At 30.0% G+C, this 18,751-nt stretch overlaps 1 protein-coding gene across 1 annotated transcript in view; it reads left to right on the top strand.

Moving 5' to 3' along the window:
• Nucleotides 1-2,438: 2,438 nt before the first annotated feature.
• Nucleotides 2,439-18,751, top strand: part of LOC129971382 (zinc finger protein 761-like) — a 50,746-nt gene continuing 34,433 nt past the window's right edge. The window contains exon 1 of the mRNA XM_056085096.1: nt 2,439-2,640. The gene's annotated coding sequence lies outside the window, so the exon portion shown is untranslated. The remainder of the gene's footprint in view (nt 2,641-18,751) is intronic.

Here is an 18,751-nt window from a genome sequence, read left to right as displayed (position 1 = left end):
AACTCCTTAAATTCTTCGTTTATGAGACGATTGTGGGCACATTGGAGGATCACATAATAGAATTCCTTCTTCTCCACTGTCACAAACATCATAGCATAGCTGCTTATTTATGCAATCTATTTTCAATCTATCAATCTTGCAGATTTTCGTTCAAGAATAATTTTTTATTTCTTTACTATTTAAAATAATGTTGCAGTGACATAATCGAACAATCTTTGTAATAATTTCGTTTTGTGTTCTCTGGCAATAAAATCTGCCCAGCCGATTTTTTTGCGCTCATACTGTCAAATAAATAGTTTCTATTCTTATCATTGGACTTTTTCATTTATCTTGTAAATATTTTTGTATATATTGTTTATCTAAGATAACGTGGCAATCATACTGTCAAATAAATATTTTTGCAATTAATATTATATTTTTCATTATTTCTAACTACCCTTCATAAATAAATGTTTTCGAGATTTTCCATAACCAAAAATCTAATTACATTTAAATTAATTACTTTGCTCTTGATGCTTACCGTTTTTCTTCTTCCTAGCTTCAAGGCCTTTAATATCTCCACTTATTATTGTTAAAAGTGAAATGGTCCGAATGAAATAAGATTGATAAAAAAAATGTTTGTCTAGGTCACGATGTTTATATTTTGACCAGAAATCATTCGTCTGAAATAAATGCTGCAGGCAATGCGAAATGATACCTATTTAAGGACTAAAAACAATTAGTCGAATACATTACTTATTAGGTTAGATGAATGACTTGACTGGGCAACTACCAAGAAGTGCTAAGGTAAGAAGGGAGGGGAGAGGGCACATACAAGTCGATCTAAAAAGGTCGTTTGTCAAATTGCCGAATAAATAAGTTTGTAACAAATACAAATTTTATGAATCAAGAAATATTTTGTCTGCTATATTCCATACATTTTGTAATTATAGTATTTACAAATATCTATGATAGTCTGCTTAAACAATATTGTTAATAAATGGGGTTGTAATTTTTTTTTACGAAATAACATTATACATTTCAAGAAGTTGCAAAAATAAAAAATTAATCCAATCTAAAACGAATCCTTAAAACGTAGATTAAATTAAAGTAAATATGAAACTAAGCTGCCAGTTTATTAAAGAAGAAAGACTTCATAAATTATACTGACTAGGGCAAATAAATGCTTGCATCTACCACTGAGTAAGATTTCATTTATAGTAGTATCCTTTTTTTTTTTTTAATTATTTATTTAAACTCTTCGACGTTAATTTCGTCGCTCTTTTAATTTTTGAAATAAAAATCCCTTGTCATATTACATTCCAAAATAATAATTTTCCATGATATATACGATCCAAACTGTCATCCATTTTCATTAAATATCTTGGTTGATGGCACACAAAATAAAATCCATCAAGTATGAAGTATGGAAAATTATAGCGGTTATCAGAAAGTAGTTGACTGTCCTTTGTTTAATCGCCAAATATTCATATTCAGAAATAAAAGCAAAAAAGGATTCATTCAGATTAACTCCACAATTTTATTAGCCAATCGCATTTTACACAGCTCAAGTGTACTAGCATAAAAAGGATTCTCCTATATTTTCTCCTCGCACTTAATTGCGTGAGCATTTTCAAATGTAAGCACACGCATGGAGAGATCGGCTTTACCACAGAGCAATGACATTAATCACTATGCTTTAAAGGCGTCATTTCCTGTTTTTCAGCGACCAAATAGCTTAAATAGTTCGATATTCATTTTACAGAAAAGGCTTTTTGTATCATAAAACAATTGAAATCTAATTTAAAACCTGTACTCTTTCTGGAATAGAAAAGCAATGCTTATTTCGTGATGAAAGAAATTCTTTTGCGACTTGGAGACTTTTACTCTTTAGTTTCATCTATCTGTTTCTCATATGACTGAAACGCATATATTTTTAAGGCAAAACAATGATATTTATAAATTCTATTAAAATGTGTTATTTAGATTAAAAGGAAAAACCTTTCTTCCTGAAACCTTTCGTAATGATCGCGGTTTTCATTTATTCACACCAGGTGACGTTTCACACAGCTTAAATTTTTTAAAAACTAAAACGTTTGAATTGCATTGAAATTTATTATGAAGTATGATGTAGAAGATGTCGATAATTATTATTTTTAAATTTTGGATCTGTAATGAAATTAACAGGTAAAGAAATATTCTTCTTCTCGCTCTTTCATATATTAGAATACTTTATATTTGCACAAATTAGCTATGTGTGTTGTAAGCTGCATATCCAGAATTTGATTTATTTTATTTAAGCTTTGAAGTAAATAAAACACTAAACACAATTATTTTTAAATTAATAAAAAAAGTTTTCATTTTCTCACAAATTAACAGGTTATTTATCACTGCAGATATCAACTTCTCATTTGTTAGTTTGATTTGGCATCATATTAAGAGCAAAACAAACAGGGGAGGAAAAAAAAAGTCTGTGTCGAAGTGTTTGAAATTGCTCACCACCGGAAACTAACTTTCCCTCCTCGTCTGAAGGTTGTAGTTGAACCCAGGGACTTGTGTGTCACGTGATATATTGACGCAATGCCCGTACTTCTACAGGGTGGGTGTTTTCAGTGGGTGGTAGGGTGTCCTTGCGTAATATTATCAACGCTCGCCTCCAAGGTATGTTCAAATTTTCACAAGTATTATAGCTGTTATGTTATGTATATCGTACCATTTCTGTTCCGTATGCTAGATTTCTCTGCACATTTGTCATTTCTTCCGTCTATTGCATTTTATCAGATAACATATTGTGAAGAAATATTAATATTTTCCTGGTGGGTCGGCGTGAAAATTGTAGTTGGGGGGAGGTATTGATCCTCATGGTTGGAGAAGTTTTTTCAAGGACGTCTGACTGTTTGTAAAAGTTAAAAATACAATGACTTAAAGGGAAATAAAGAAGGAGATGATTTCGCAAACACTTGTGCACGAGTCGCTAGTAAAGACGTGGTCTACATGATATTGCAAAACATCCTTACTAGGAAAGTTATCCTGCTTTTTGCCCTTATACAAAATATATATGGTGCTTATAAATGCATCATCGGGCTTCTAAATGATGCATGAATTTTATGTTATTGTAAGGAGTGCAACTTGCTTTGTTTATGTGTATAATAATCTAGGTCTTAATGCATGTTTGTAAACATTATTGTAGCAAAATTAAATAAATCAAAAATATTGCATTGCATTTATAAAACATCTTTAAATTAATCTGAAAATTACGTGATTACTTTCTCTGTGTGATTAAAATGTAAGATTTTAACCTGGATTGATATTGGTGATTTATTTCTATTGATATCAAAAACATGATTTTTTTTGTTGTAGTTGTTTTATTGCATTAAGAATAAATGATAGATTCTAACTAAAGATATGCGAGTGACAGAATATTAGACAATTACAATCTCAGATTTTTTTTTTTTAATTTTAAAAAATAGTTTACATTTTATATAAAACTATGCATAGCATATATGAAAATCATGTTATATATATACATAGTACTCTTCATGGTAATAATTTTCATGCAGATCTTATTAATTGCTGAATTTTATTTATTTTTATTATAATGGAAATACTGGACATTATTTTTTTTTTAAATTTCGGCATTGCTTTACTGTATAATTTTATTTTTCCTTTTATATTTAAAGGAATTTAATGTTTCAATTTTTATTTCTTTGAATGGTGTCGATTGAAATATTTGATATGAAATGAATTATATATGAAGATATTCATAATGAAAGTCCTAAACGTTTTCTATATTTCTTTAAGTTTTATCATGCTCTTATTGGAACCAAAGAAAATATATTTTTTTTTTATATTCAGTAATGTTATAGTAAACAAAATATTTTTATTAAAAGCTTGTTTATTAGTGATGCAACAGTGAAAAGCCTTAACATCTTAACGTATTTCATTAGTCGTAGTTGTTCATGTGGAAATCCATCGAGTAGTTTCATTGTAAAAAATAATATTATTCAAATATTTATTAATTATTTTAAAAGCAGCTATTAGTTTCATTAGAAACTGATGGTTGAGAGGAGTTTTCACATCCTTATTTGCATAAAACTTTGGTGGAAAACTTAATGGTTCTTTAACTTTTTAATGTCATTATTTCTAAAAGAAAATGTAGTTACTTATTAAATTAAAAAATGCTACTAATTTTTAAAACTTATTATGAATGATAATTTATTTAGCTTTAATGGGTTCAGTTATACTAATTGGAGACATAATTTTTAGTTTAAGTGCAATTTTGAAAAAAATGAAATCCAGTATGAAATGCTTGTGTTCACGTTTGAAGTACTTGTAACGTTTTAAGTATGTTTGTAACTAAAATATTTAGTATTCTTAATTGACATTTTGTTTAAGACTGATATAAAATTCAGTAGACAAGTGTTTTCAAACATTTGAGATGTTGAATTATTTTCATAATGAGCTTTTTGTATATGTAAATTATTGCAAATTAACAATTTTTAGCTTTGGATTTGACTTTGTAGATATTCTTAATTTTCTTTTTTTTTAAATAATTAAAAGCTTGTTTAATAAAATAAAAAAGTTTTAATTTATTTTTAAAAATTGAAAAGAATTTAATTTGTTCTTTGTTAGTAATAGTTGTAAATATATATATTGTAGATATGATCGAAATTCTATTGATTTTATTTTTTTATACAAATAAATTGACATTGGATAGAACCTTTTAAGAATTTCTTTGTATTGCTGTAGATAATTTAATATAATATTTTTATTTTAATAACTTAATAAATGCATGTTGCAATTTATATTTTAGGTACTTAGTTTCGTTGAAAAAATAAACATAACTGTATATATATTAAGTCACATATTAGCTGATACTTTATTTCTATTATCAGTATTATTTTTGGCATTTTCACTTTATTTATGTCATTAGTATGATGTTTGGCATTTTCTTAGTTGATGGATGTATTTATTGGAATATATTAATGATATAAAATAAAAATAATTTTTTATAAACACTGCTCTTTTCATTTATTAATTTATATGTTTCATGGCCTTTTATATGTACATTTACTCTTAATATTCTTTACTATTCAATTTAAGTCCCAAATTTTTATTTAAAATTATTTTTCTTTTGTTAAGAAATTCTAATTATACATTCTAATTAGTCATTAGAATGTATTGTCTTTCTTATTTCTTTACATTATCTTATAAAGCCTATTTCCTAATAATTGTATCATTTATAAATTAATGCCTTATTTTTCAAAAAACATTTGCACTATTGATTTATAAGATAATGATCACTTACTCAATGACATTATTTTATACATTCACTTTCAAGTTTTCTATTTGTCATTGTAACAATAATAATTCGTCATTCTCTAAATTTGCTAAAAGATAATTTAACTTCTTAACTGCGACTTTCTTGCACTGAAAAACCATATTTTTCAGTTCATAATCTAAAGTTATAGAGGGGGGGGGATGTAAATTGATGCATAAATTACATATTATCCATAGATATGACAAATATTCTGTGAATTCTTAATTGAAATAATGCAATACCGCCTTCCCAGATTGGATATTAGTGAAGAAAACTAACATGTTAAGGAGTTAGTCATCATTTAATATGAGTATTGTTTCAGATCATTTGATGTATTTCTCATTCTTCCTTGAAATCAGTTAATAACAATTTCCTTCTCTTTCATAGACCTTTATTCCTGTATTCATAGACCTGTTTTTAGCCCTTTGAAAAGGATGGGGATTAAAAAAGTTTTGGATTCAGAAACAAGACTTATAAATGAACACTATGTCTTTTTACATTAAATAATTTCCTTTTTTACATCTCTTTATTTTTTTATGTATATATTTTAAGTTTCAACTGTTGTAATTTCTAAATAGAATTTCATTTAATGTTCTTTTAGAAATTGTGATTAATTATCAAAAATCAGTGTGAGTAATGTGTGCAGTTTTTTCTAGTTTCATGATGGCTAATAAAATTATTTATAAGAACAATTTGCAAGAAAGTTGAATGAGGGTGCCTTTATTAAATTACAAAAATATAATATTCCAAAAATAAAGATATTTCACATAGTTCTAAGTACTAAAGACATTGTGGATAAATGAAGAAATAATAAGATGATCAGAGGGATCGTCATGTATTTATTATGCAAGATGGGTAATAGCTGACTTTCACAAAAGGCCTGAATGTTTAGTTGTGTGGATGTATTCAGAAAAAAAGTTGCTTAAGTATATTTTTGGTAGGTGGATTTGTTTTGTATTTGTGGGTACTTTCTAACTGCTTAATAAAAAAAGAAAATAATTAGGAAATGAAAAATCTGTCACTTGATTATATAGTCATCGATGTGCAGGAATGATTCCTAAATGGAAATGAAGGGAGTAAATGTTTCTGTTGCTAATGCAATTTGATGCTGGGAAATCATTACATGTCACGACAATATGCAATGAAGATATTGTGAATATCTTTATTTAGTGTGAAAATGATCCAAGTGTTCTGAGCGATTGATTGTCCACATTCAATAGACTAACCCCTCAGATGTGTAGTTTTCACTGATGTGTGATGTGCTATGAAGATATTTTTTGCATATTCTTATTGTTTGTTGAACAAAGTATAATTTAAGTGGATATGGGATTGCTGTAATGCACAATTACTTTTCTTTCTTTAGTAGTTAAGTAAATTTATTTTTTCTGTACTGCACATTTTTATATCTTTCTAAGGGAATTCTCATAATTTTTATGAGTTTACAATTTTTTTAGTTTTCAGAAAAGTTAGATGATTAACATAATAGATCCTTTATTTCTTGATAATCTGAAAAAGAGTAATTGAAAAATAAAATTATTTTATCGATTATATTTTAGGTGGAAAAATCACTCACATTTAAATATCTAAGATGAATATAAAAATGTTTACTGGTTTAAAAAATCATGTATACGACAATTATAGTACCAAAGAAAAAATATGAAATGAACTAATAATGTTTTTTTTCTCTAAAAATTAATTTAGTTTCCTAATTTTCTGTTATGATTTGAAAAGTATATTGAATATATCTGTATAAGATAACTTTCTTAAAATCTTTTCCTGCGGAACATTACATTAGGTGTCCTAAAAACTCATCTACAAATATTGAGGTAAATCCAGAATGCAGAAACAAATCCTTTTTGCAATAAATATGAGGTTGGAAGCATTTTTTTTTCTTTTCTTTTCTTTACTTTGTTGTATTGTGGGAATAGTTTGCATATGTGATTGCCATATTTGTAATAAAAAAAAATTTCTATCTAAATGTTCATTCAGTTGCATTTTTTTTTTTTTAAATTATGATTGAGCAAATATGTTTCAAAATGAATACCTTAATTCAGTATAATTTTCTTAAAGCTGGATATTTCTTTGGATATTTCTGGATATTTCTTCACATAAAGCTGTTTTCAAACTTTTGTTAACTTACATTAATGTGTAATTTTTCATTTAATATGAAATTACAAACAAAAAGGGAATGTGGCACTAGAAAAAGCTCTTAATTGGTAAATTAAGTAAAAGAAAAGTATATTCCAAATAAAATGTGACAAATTTATTTAATAAAATACCTATTTTATAACATCATAATCTGATTGCATAAATAGTTAGCAAAAGTATATGTAGTATTTTAAATACTCCAAAAGTTTTTGATAATGCTGTTTCTTACTTGGCATTGCAAGACATGTAATGTAAGACTACATTTATACATATATTTCTTGACATATGACATGCCATACTGTATGACAAAGTATATTATTTAAAAAATAACCAAAACATGTATACCAATTAGTAAATATCTATTTATTAATGAAGTTCTGATATAGAAACTGTTAAGTAAATTGGAATTTTAATCATGTTTATAAAATAGTTTAATTTTCTGTGAATATTTAGGAATTTTTTTTCTTGCATTTGGCATGGTTAAGTTTTCATGTCTTTTTAATTTATTAAAAAAAATCTTTTTTTATTATATAAATTTTTTTTAATTTATACATCTTAAAATATGAAAAAAAAGTCAGGAGGTTGGAATTTAAGGGTATTTGTTTAACTTTAAAATTCTTTTGTCATACAAATTGAACTGTTACAGAATATTCCATATTAATTTTAATTTAACCAGAGGTTATATTTTAGTATTATACAAAAAAAATAAAAAAGAATCGAGGATTTTCAAGGATTTAATGTGAGAAATAATTTAATATTTTTTTTTATTAAGCGACATTTTTTTTTTTTTTTTTTTTTTTTTGTAGAGAATTTCAAATTTTGGATTTTTTACAATTTTGCTGCTTGATGAAAGATGCCATTTGGAATCAAAATTTAGTTAAATTAAGAGTGCTCTTATCCAGTCCAAAGAATGTATCGGATTTGATCATTAGCACTTACTTCAGGAGGGACCACAATAATTACTGATTGATAATTATATTCCATCATTAAAGGCAAAACCAAATTCCTTTTGCAGAGCACATCATTCTATTAAGTGCTTGCATATATTTTAATTAGTGACATTTATTGGTAAACCTGCGAAGCATTTATATAAACGACAATGGTTTTGGGTTTTACCAATTTACTGCTACGTTATTGTTATCATTTTAAAATTTTTTTCATTTTGTATTTTTGAGTTATTCAGTATATAAAGACCCCAATCATGCAACTCTCCAAATTGCATTTTCGACATTCATTGCTTTTTTTTTTTTTTTTTTGTTGGATTTGAAGAAATTTGCCGCCGAAGCCCATGGGACACTTTTAGAAACTTATGGTGATGTTGCTCCGTCATATCCCACTTTTCGGTTTCAACGATTTTAGCGGTGATTTCAATGACAAAGAACGGCCTGGAGGACCAAAAAAATTCGAAGGCAATCAATGCAAGACTTATTGGACGAAAATGTGAAAAAAATTGTAGAAAATATTTTGATTGATATATATTGTATCAATTTTGCTCAATAAATGCCTTTTTTAAAGTGAACAAAATTATCAAAATACATGCAAGCACCTAATTAAAATAAATGCAGTCTTCAGCTTAAGCAAGAGCTTGGAATTCTAGTTTTACATCTATGAATATTTCGCTTCCGAATGTGAACTTTTGATAGAGTAACGTGTTGCGAGTATTTAATGATTTGAAGATATTATGCGAGACCAAGAGCATGCAAATTTTTATTTAGAGGGATATAAAAGAATGGTTAGTATAATTTATTATTAGACAGAATATATCTATTTTATTATGAAAACTCATTGACTCAAATGAAAATATTTTCCCTGTAACCATTATATTTGTTGTGTTGAAATATTTTTACGCCACGTTGAATAAATTTAATTATAATGGAATATTTATTTTTTACACTTTATATTTGTTTGTGGTGGGAGGGATTGAGCCTGTAAATTTGTTGTAGTGTGCTCATTAAGTAAAATGAAGAAGAAAAAAAAAATCAAATAATCGGGATATTCAGGAAAGTGAGTAGGGCCCCGGTGGCTGGTGGTAAGCTCTTGGCTTCGGAATCGGAGAGTTTCGGGTTCGAGACTCGATTCCACCGAAGATCCGTTGTGGAAACAGATCTGGTGAACTCCTGCGGGTGTGGTGTGGAAGTTTTGAGTGGGGGTGCCAGCTCGGGTGTCATCCTCGTTATCTGACCGCGGTTCAAAATGACGAGGCCCGTCCCAAAATAGCCATAATGTTGCTTTAAAACCGGACGTTAATATAACTAAACTAAATTAAACCAAATATGTAAGCCTCTTTCAGCCTTGGCATTTAGATTTAAAAAAGAAGAAAACTATGAAGATATCCAAGTTGGTGAAATCTGACCAATTTAAAGCTGGTATGCGGGTGAACTCTCAGGATATCATGGGCGACTTGTTCTGACCCGCTCGAAGGAGCACGGAAAAATCAGAATGACCGGACACCGCGACGCCATAGACGGGAACTGTAGTTGAGTCTTAAAAGCCATTACAACCTCTTCCCTTAGGAAGAAAATTCCATAATCGCTATCGAGTAATCACCTGAAACTATTTCTATACCTATTAAGGCAGCGAGAACCAACTACCGTTCCGAAAGCTTCACTTCACCGTGTCTGAGGTGCCGCCCGGGGGGTGGGACAGTCAGAATATATAATGCTTGGCGACATAGAAATCATAAAATAATTAAATATATTGATATTTTGAAAATAAATGAGGTTGAAGTGAAATGAGTTATGGTAATATGAATGGCAGTTAAAAAAATAGCGCAGTAGTATTCCATTTTATTTACAAATGTTGTCATTTCTTTTGTCACCTTTATGTTACAATAATGGATACAATGAAAAATGCGCAATTCAGATAAAGCTTTGAATGTTTCCCTACATTTTGCCTGGTATTTAACATTTTTATATATTTCACCAGATTGCAAATTTTTATAAGTGTTTTAGAAATCACTTGTATTTTCTATTGAATGCAACGCGCTCCCTTATTTGTTTTGAAAAATTTTAAATTCTGTGTGATGAATGATTGCCTTGTTAGTTATGCTCAGTAAAACTCCATAACTAATGTGCTCTTCTCCTCTCCTGCAATATCTCTCCTAATTGGTATGGTTTCTGCAGCAGAACAAAACGAACTCTGGGGTTCTGTGTGTAAGCAGTGTTATTTATTTTCGATTAATGCAATGCTATCTTTTTACTTTAATCTTATCTTTTTTTTTTTTTAAGCTATGCATAGCAGTAAAAATTTTATTTTAAATTTACTGTCGTAAGTTTTTTTGTAATCCATTCACATTTTTCTGTTGTCTTTGGGTAAATCTTCTAATAAAGTTTTAAATGAAGAAGCTCATTTGGGAAAAATCGTGTGAAATTAAAAAAAAAAAAAATTACTGAAGAGACAGATCATTTTTTTTTCTTTTCATAGATATTTTACTCGATTAATTTGCACTATTATTAAAATTTTCATTAAGTGAAAGTTATACAAAATTACCATTAGGTTATGGGCAAGTGAAATCTGAATATTTCTTGTAAAACTCGGTTTGACGTAGAAATTGTGTAAACCTATTTTTCAAGTGATTACGTGTTAAGCTTTGTTGATTCCTTGATGTTTCTATGCTGGCCTACCCTTTATTATTAGGAATTAATACACTTATTTGCTCATAATGTGATTGATGAGGACATAGGAATTAAACGTTTTGAGTGGCAAAAGATATCATGTTATTTCTCGGTTGTAAGTGAGGAAAAAATTCTAACCATCTGTGATAACCATCCGTGTTTATCTGCGCGCAGAAGGGAGAGGAGGAACCTGCTGGTAATCTGACCATTCATAATGAGATATTTTTTAAAGCTTTTTAAATTATAAATTTATTGAAACTTATTCGCTTTTGCACATTTTCATAATTTGACAGTAGGAAACCCTGATGAATATCTAGAGTGATAATTAATTTTCAATTGTGGCGAATAGGACAGTTGTAAGGTGTGTGAAAATATAATGGTAACATCTCAAATCGGTGCTCCCTAAGATCTTTCCGATTTAATGCTCTGGCATTTTGTCTGGCTACTCAAATGGATAATTCTAAAACCATAAGACAAACTAAAAATTCTCTAGAAACTAAAATTAAACAAACTGAACGTCTGTCTATCAGTACTGTCAGAAACATGTAAATTACGATAACTGAAAAACGCAATGACTTAAATTTAACAAATTTGTAATGTGATTTTGTGACTACAAGTGTAGTTCTGCATCAAATTTTGGTTTTAGTGGTTGAAAATAAGGCATCTGATTAGATTTTCGGCTGTTATGCGTGGATTAATCGCCAAAAACTCGCCAAGGATTACACAGTCGATTAAGTAAAAATGCAAAATCATTTCAAATGTTAATATTTCGTAACTATTGTACGCCAATGCCAAAGGCATTTCTCTGGGATTAGGAAGTATGCGCGAAAGTTTTGAGGAGACCATTCCTGCTGGTTTCGTATAGGATCGTCTTCCAAAATCAAGCAGTCAGGCACAGACGTAGAAACAGGTATAAAATTAAACCTGTAGAGTTTTCTTATAGCAGCTTGTAAAAAAGTTTCTTTTCAGCAACACCTGCAAGATTTTTTCAGAATCAGGTACTCTATTTATTTTAGGATAATTAATTTAAGCTTTGAAAGTACCGTCTTCCGTTGTGACAATAAGTTACAACTTTGGCATCTTTTTCTCGGAGGAGGGGCGGGGGACGTTGGGTTTATCAGAGGGGGACTGAAAGTTTCTGCTGCTGAAAGTTTCTTTTTAGGTCTGTCTGATGAAGAACTGCTATTGACAGTGGCTTGATAGATTTGATTCTATTGAATACGTATCTCAGATTAACGGATGTTTCTTCTTATTCTGCAATTCGTACTCGAAAGCTCTAAAAACATTTTTATATGTTGTATTCTGAAGATAATTTCTGTTCTCTCGGCTGTAGCCTCGAGAAAGATGGTGTAAGTTCTTATTGTACACGGATTTGTTAACCAGTGAGGTTTGCACGCGAATTATCATTTGTGTATTGTCCATCTTATGCCTGTGAAGGAGCGTTTGTAGTGGTTACATAAGCTTGACAATTGATCTGCAAATTAATAAAGAACTATCATTTATAGATGTCCAAGATAGACTTGTAAAAAATGACAAGAAATGAGCAGAGGTGCCAGCTCATGTGTCGTCTTTGTCTTCTGACCGCGGTTCAAAATTAAGAGGTTCGTCTCCAAATAACCCTATGTTACTTTAAAACGGGACGTTAATGTGGCTTCATCGATTGACGATTCAAAATTATGAAAGTTCATCCTCACAAGCAGTCCTACTGATACTTTAAAACAGTGTTGTAATCTGATAAATCAGTTTCTGATATTTGAATGGATTCAGGATCTTACAGCTGTGGGTAGGTATTGTCTTTAAGTGGTTAGAATTGCTTTATTTTGTGGCTTGATTTTTTTTGTAGTAGATTACAATATAATATAGTTAAAAATTCATGTTTTATTGGAAAATACGTTGTGCATGTTATTTATTTGTACATAAATGTATATTATAAATTTATGTCCCATGTTGCCTAATTGTGCGGTTTCCAATAACTCTAACCCTGTTCCATGAGAATTTACTGCAATGTTCATTATCGACATATTTTTAAACCGGATCGTTTCTTTGTGCGCCACTTGTGTCGACGAGGTAAATGGCATCCGGAGAATAGTATTAACGTTTTATTTCTTCTTCTTAGACTTATGCCCTTAAAAATGTTCGCAAAAATATTTTCTTTGTAGCTTTCTGTAAGATTGGCATTAAAGGTATCTATAGGCTTTTTATTGCGCCACTGGGATTGCAGCTTTTGACTAGAATTTCCAAGACGAATGATGTCCCTCCCGTCTGACAAGTTCCCATTTCAGGAAACTGGAACGAAACGTTTGTGTTTTGTGTGGAGTTCGGGCAAACTCGACCTTTGCGTCCATAAAAACCAAACCAACGTTTCACTCGTAAACAGCTCTTATCTTCAATATCAACACCAATCACTGACAGCTTACTTCTGACCTACTATCTCTGTGAAGCCGAACCCCGTAAAGGCAAAAAATGGGTTTTAAACGAAGAGCGATGCATAGTTGGACTGCCTACTTAATTCGGAATTTGCATTATTTACTAATTCGTTATCTAACGATTTTATTAGCAGCTCTTGAAATGTATTTAAATTCTGGTTTGAAGGTTTTTGACTTTTCAGTAGCTAATGTTAGATAAGGCAAATAACTAAAAAAAAAAAATGATGTGGATGTTATATTGTTTTTCAATTGCTTAATTATTTATGAAAGAATGTTGTTTGATTTTTTTAAAATATCAGAACTACATATTTATATCACGTTTTGAAAAAAATGTGAATATTAAAAAAGGTTAAAATAATTAACAAAATAAATAAAATTTAGCTAAAATATTGAAATATTCCTATATTAATAAATTGTTACAAAATTGGGGACGGACGTTGAGAAGTTTCTGGGTAATATAAAAACAAATGGGGATCCAAATTATGAAGAAATAATATATTTTTTTAACTTTTAAAAAAGACGAGGAAAAGGTAATTGGTATCATAGGAAGGATAGATTTTTTTCTTAAAAAAATTTATGGACTGTTTAAAAATTGCTTTAAATTAAAACTTCACTTAATTTTAATTTTCTAGTTAACCCTTTGCAGTAGAAAAAATAATTTGATGCATAATTATTCACTTAACACATGGAACTGCTTTAAGTTGAGTTTCCCTGAAAAATAAATCTACATCATTTTAACATTCTGTAGGTATTTTTAACAAAATTAAAAAAAAAAAAAAATAGTAAATAAAATGTCAAAACGATGCACCGTCTTGAATGGTGGCTGAGAGAAGACATTTGGCTGTAAAGGGTTAATATGAGTTTATATTTATAATATATATTCACACATATTCTCTTTAATTAGCAGTGAGTGAGCAAGAAGACTCGAGATATTTCGCTACGTTGCAATTGAGTAGTTGCATGCCAAGCTCCTGAACCATTGCATTAATGTTGTATGCCAAGTTTTTGAATTTAAAACTCTGATCAGGAACTTCAGGATTTATTATGATGTATTTTACTGTTACAGTGCACATTCTTTGTAACCGAGAACATGTTGCATGCATTTATTATCAACAAATCAGCTTAGAAGTTTGATTCCCACTCTAGATGAAAATGGCAAACTGATTTCATTTTCTCAAACTGTGTCAAAATAACTTTTAGAAAGATAATTTATTGCGGAATCATCAAAATTCCTCCGAATTTCGATTTTTAAACTCCTACATTTAAGAATTTCTAACAAAAAGAGTTGGAGGGAAAATGTTTTGAAAATTGTATTTGAAATAGAACTGCAATGTATTTAAAATGTTATGCAATGTTTTTCATGAGTAGAAACCTAATATCAATGGAAATTCTTAGAACGCAATGAAAAGAAATCTTATTTGGGAGGGGAAGGGGAGGAAGATCTGAACCATCTGACCTAGCACATTTGATTGCCAATAACGATTTCTTTTAGCCTATTTTTAATGTATCTCCATTTATTAGTTTGGTGTTGAAGAAACTGCATTAATAGATGGCAATTTAATCTTGTTTCTCGGTGAAAAAGCCATTTTGCAAGTCCTCATTTATCTTCTGGTGTCTCCCGTTATTTCGTAACCCGATAAAGAAACGAGTTCTGCACCCTCGCTGTACAGCAGGCTCCTTCAGAAATCTTCTTCATAGTCTTGTTTCTGGGAAGAAGATAATGCAAGCTGAATGCAAAATCTGTAAAGTTTCCGGAAAATTGTTGCATAACTTGGCAGCAATTAACCCATTGCACTCGGAAAAAGAATTCGATGCATATTTATTCACTTAAGACAAGGATTTGTTCAATGTTCCGAAAAATAAATATATATACAACCGTTTCAAATTATATTTTCCCGAATTATTTTCCACATCCTCTTACCATTTTGGTGTAGGTATTTTTAACCATTAAAATTTAAATAATAAACAAATAAAATGTCAAAATGATGCACCGCCTTGAATGGTCACCATCCGAGTGCAAAGTGTTAATAAATAACTGTAAAATCTTCTGCGGAGCTGCATTTTGAGTGCCTTATCATGAGTTCTACTTTTTACATAGAATATGGATTATTTTATAAGTCGAATAGGATTAAACAGCATATGGGCTAAAGTTGTTTCGCGATAACCATCTTCATTCTGATGATTTCAAAACTTAAATTATATATTTATAAAAAAAAAAAAAATCTAGATTCTGTATTTCAGTAGGCGGGTAAACTTAGGGCGAAATAGGATTTCATTGAAGTTATGAATGAATTTTTCCCTTCCCGAATAGGTCTCCCCTTCCCTCTTATGACTCACTTTGACAGTGAGCTTGAAGGAAGTATTATTTTTTCTCGTATGCGAAATATAGAGAAAGTATTGTCGCAATAAGTATTTCTGAAAGTACTGAACGACAGGCATTGGATTTGGCTCGAAATTGGATAGGCATTTGTATCATAGATGTTAAATCCATGTGCCGAATTTTATCCATCCAGCTTTCTTCGTTTTGTAACTATCGTGTTAACGTATATTCGAACAACCGGACAGACAGACTATCTCTAAAAGGATTTTGCTCAAAATTGGATGGAAATCTACTCATTTAGTGTAAAGACTCTATAGGAATAAATATCTCATCACATATATAATGGATCGATTTGAGTTAGTTTTTCTTAAAACGGGACTTTTTAAATGATGGAACCGACCACACATTTAGATTAAATCTATATCTGCCAGATTTGCAATACTAAAAAGGAAAGAAATTGAGAAAACCATTTTGAAAATAAAATTTAATAATTCAATTCATTTTTGAAAATCGGAATCTGCTGTTTTCACTTACTTTCTCATGAAGTTAGAAAAGGTATCGTAATCGGTAAAAAAAAAAAATTCGAACTCTAGATTGCGACGCATTTTCACATTTCAGACATCCCCGAATTCAAAAAACACAATTTTTGGAATCACGCCTGTCTGTCTGTCTTATGATAATTGAAAAACTCTTTGGAATAGATTTATGGATTTTACACCAAATTTGATTCAAATTTCCTTCAAGTTTTGAACGAAATTCATTTTGAGGGAATTATCCGAGTACAAGTGAACACGAAGCATAAGGAGCTAGATAGATAAAATGTGTCGCTGAGATTTATCTAAAAATATAGATCCGTATCAAATTTGAACTTATTCTGGCGGTCTGTATTGTTTTTTAAACAGGCATTTTTTTAAATGTTATCGTGGAAGTAATGATTTAAAAGAAAGTGGAAATTTGCCATTATGATCTCGTGACCACAATCTTGTGTGTCAGATTTTGGTTCCCATAGTATGGGGAAAAAAGACACCCAGAATATATATTCGGTTTGTGGGTATTTGTGTATTTATTATATGCCAGGGGATTAATCGTAGGGTCGCACGTTCAATTCAGGCCAAAGATCTATATTTTATAGTTGCTGTTTGTTAATTGTCATGAAAGGCGCTCGTGGCCTTAACCAACATATACCCTATGAAGGATATATGAAGGAGGAGGGGGCTATACCTTTACGAGAGAGAATGCGAGAAAGTTTTGGGCAGACCGCTCCCTCTGATTTATGATGGTAAACGCATAAAAATGTTTAGAAAATGTTCTTCTATTTCGAAAAATCAAATGGAGAGATGGAAGTAATAATGAATCTTCCCTCTAAAACTACGTTCTCTGCGATCATGATATCATTTCAAGTTGATTCTTTTTAGAAGTATTAATGAATTAATATTTCTGTCCCCAAAAAACTCTCAATGGTAGAAGACTAGAGTCAAAGTTGTTTCTAAAATGAGAGTAAAAGTTATTTTTCATACTGGTACTATAAATATGTATTTACGAATAAGGGTATCTAATGCTATTGTAACATATTACCTCATAATAAATATATTTAATGATACTCTATTAACTAACGGGAGTGGTCTCCCCAAAACTTTCTCGCATACAGTTTAATAATGATGCTCTCCCAGTGAATGCCTTGCATGGCATTCACGTACAATAGTTACGAAATATGAACCTTTGGCGTGAATTTAGCATTTTTACTGAATCTATCGTGTCATCTTTGGCGAATATGTTGGCGATGATTCCCTGGCCTGCAGTCAAAAGTACCCAAAAAATCGAATTTGGGTTTCAGACGCGTTTTTTCCAGCTGCCTGAAACAAAAATGTGACAAACTATATTTAAAGTCTCAAAATCACGTACAAAATTTGATATATTCAAATCACAGCGTTTTTCATTTATAGTATTTTCGTGTATCTGAAAGTACAGACAATCAACCCGTTGTTGGATTTCGCTCTAAATTTTGTAAGCGTGTATACTAAAGATGTTAAATCTGTGTATCGACTTTTATCCATCTGGCCCTCTATGTTTTGTAATTATCGTGTTAGCTTATATTCAAATAACTGGACAGATTTCCATAGAACGGATTTTTCTCAAAATTTGATAGAATCTACTCATTTGGTTTGGGGCTTGTATACCAAATTTCATCCGTCTAGCTCAAAGCAATCTTGAGTTGTCTTTGTCTTAGACAGATGGACATTTTCCAAAAATGTGTTTTTCGAACTCGGAAAAGTCTAAAATGTGTCTAAAATTCTAGTTTAATATGATGTCATTATTAGTCATTTCTTAAAACTAAAAAAAACCACATTTGAGAAGGCACTCGTTTGTTTTAATTAGTCTTAGTTCTTCTCGCATATACTGTGGGATTTACCGCGTGCCTGGTTCGTAATTAGTAATTTCATTTTTAAGAATGGGTTTATTTGGGGGGTGGTTCTAGTAACCTTTTCATTTATATTTAATGAAATGTATGATAACTTTGCTACCACAAATAAAAAAATAAATAAAATGAATACTGCATTATACTGTGAGACTGGAAACTGCTTTTGATTGGAAACTGTTTAAGAGTACGGAATGTCTTTGATGGTTAGAACGATACATTTGTGCAGGGAACCGGCTTTGTAACTCAAGAGCTTCTGTTAGACATAACACAATTGAAATAGCCATTAAGTGAATAAAAAGTCCTTTAAAAATTTTGTGAATGGAATTATAATTTTATATTCATTTTCAGTTTTGTTTCAGATCCGCATGATAACTATCACTGATTTTTTTTAATTTCAATTAAGTTTCTTATGCGTAATTTCATTTCATAATTAACCCAGAAAAGATTTTTTTTTTTTAAATGTCAAACGAGGACAGACATTAAAACCTTGTTAGTTTAAGAGTCTTACACTTATTCTGTTTCATT

The sequence above is a fragment of the Argiope bruennichi genome, chromosome 6 (assembly GCF_947563725.1).
Source record: "Argiope bruennichi chromosome 6, qqArgBrue1.1, whole genome shotgun sequence".
NCBI classification, from domain to species: domain Eukaryota; kingdom Metazoa; phylum Arthropoda; class Arachnida; order Araneae; family Araneidae; genus Argiope; species Argiope bruennichi.
Note: the sequence above shows the minus strand (reverse complement) of the source record. Positions and strands in the feature narration are given on the sequence as shown.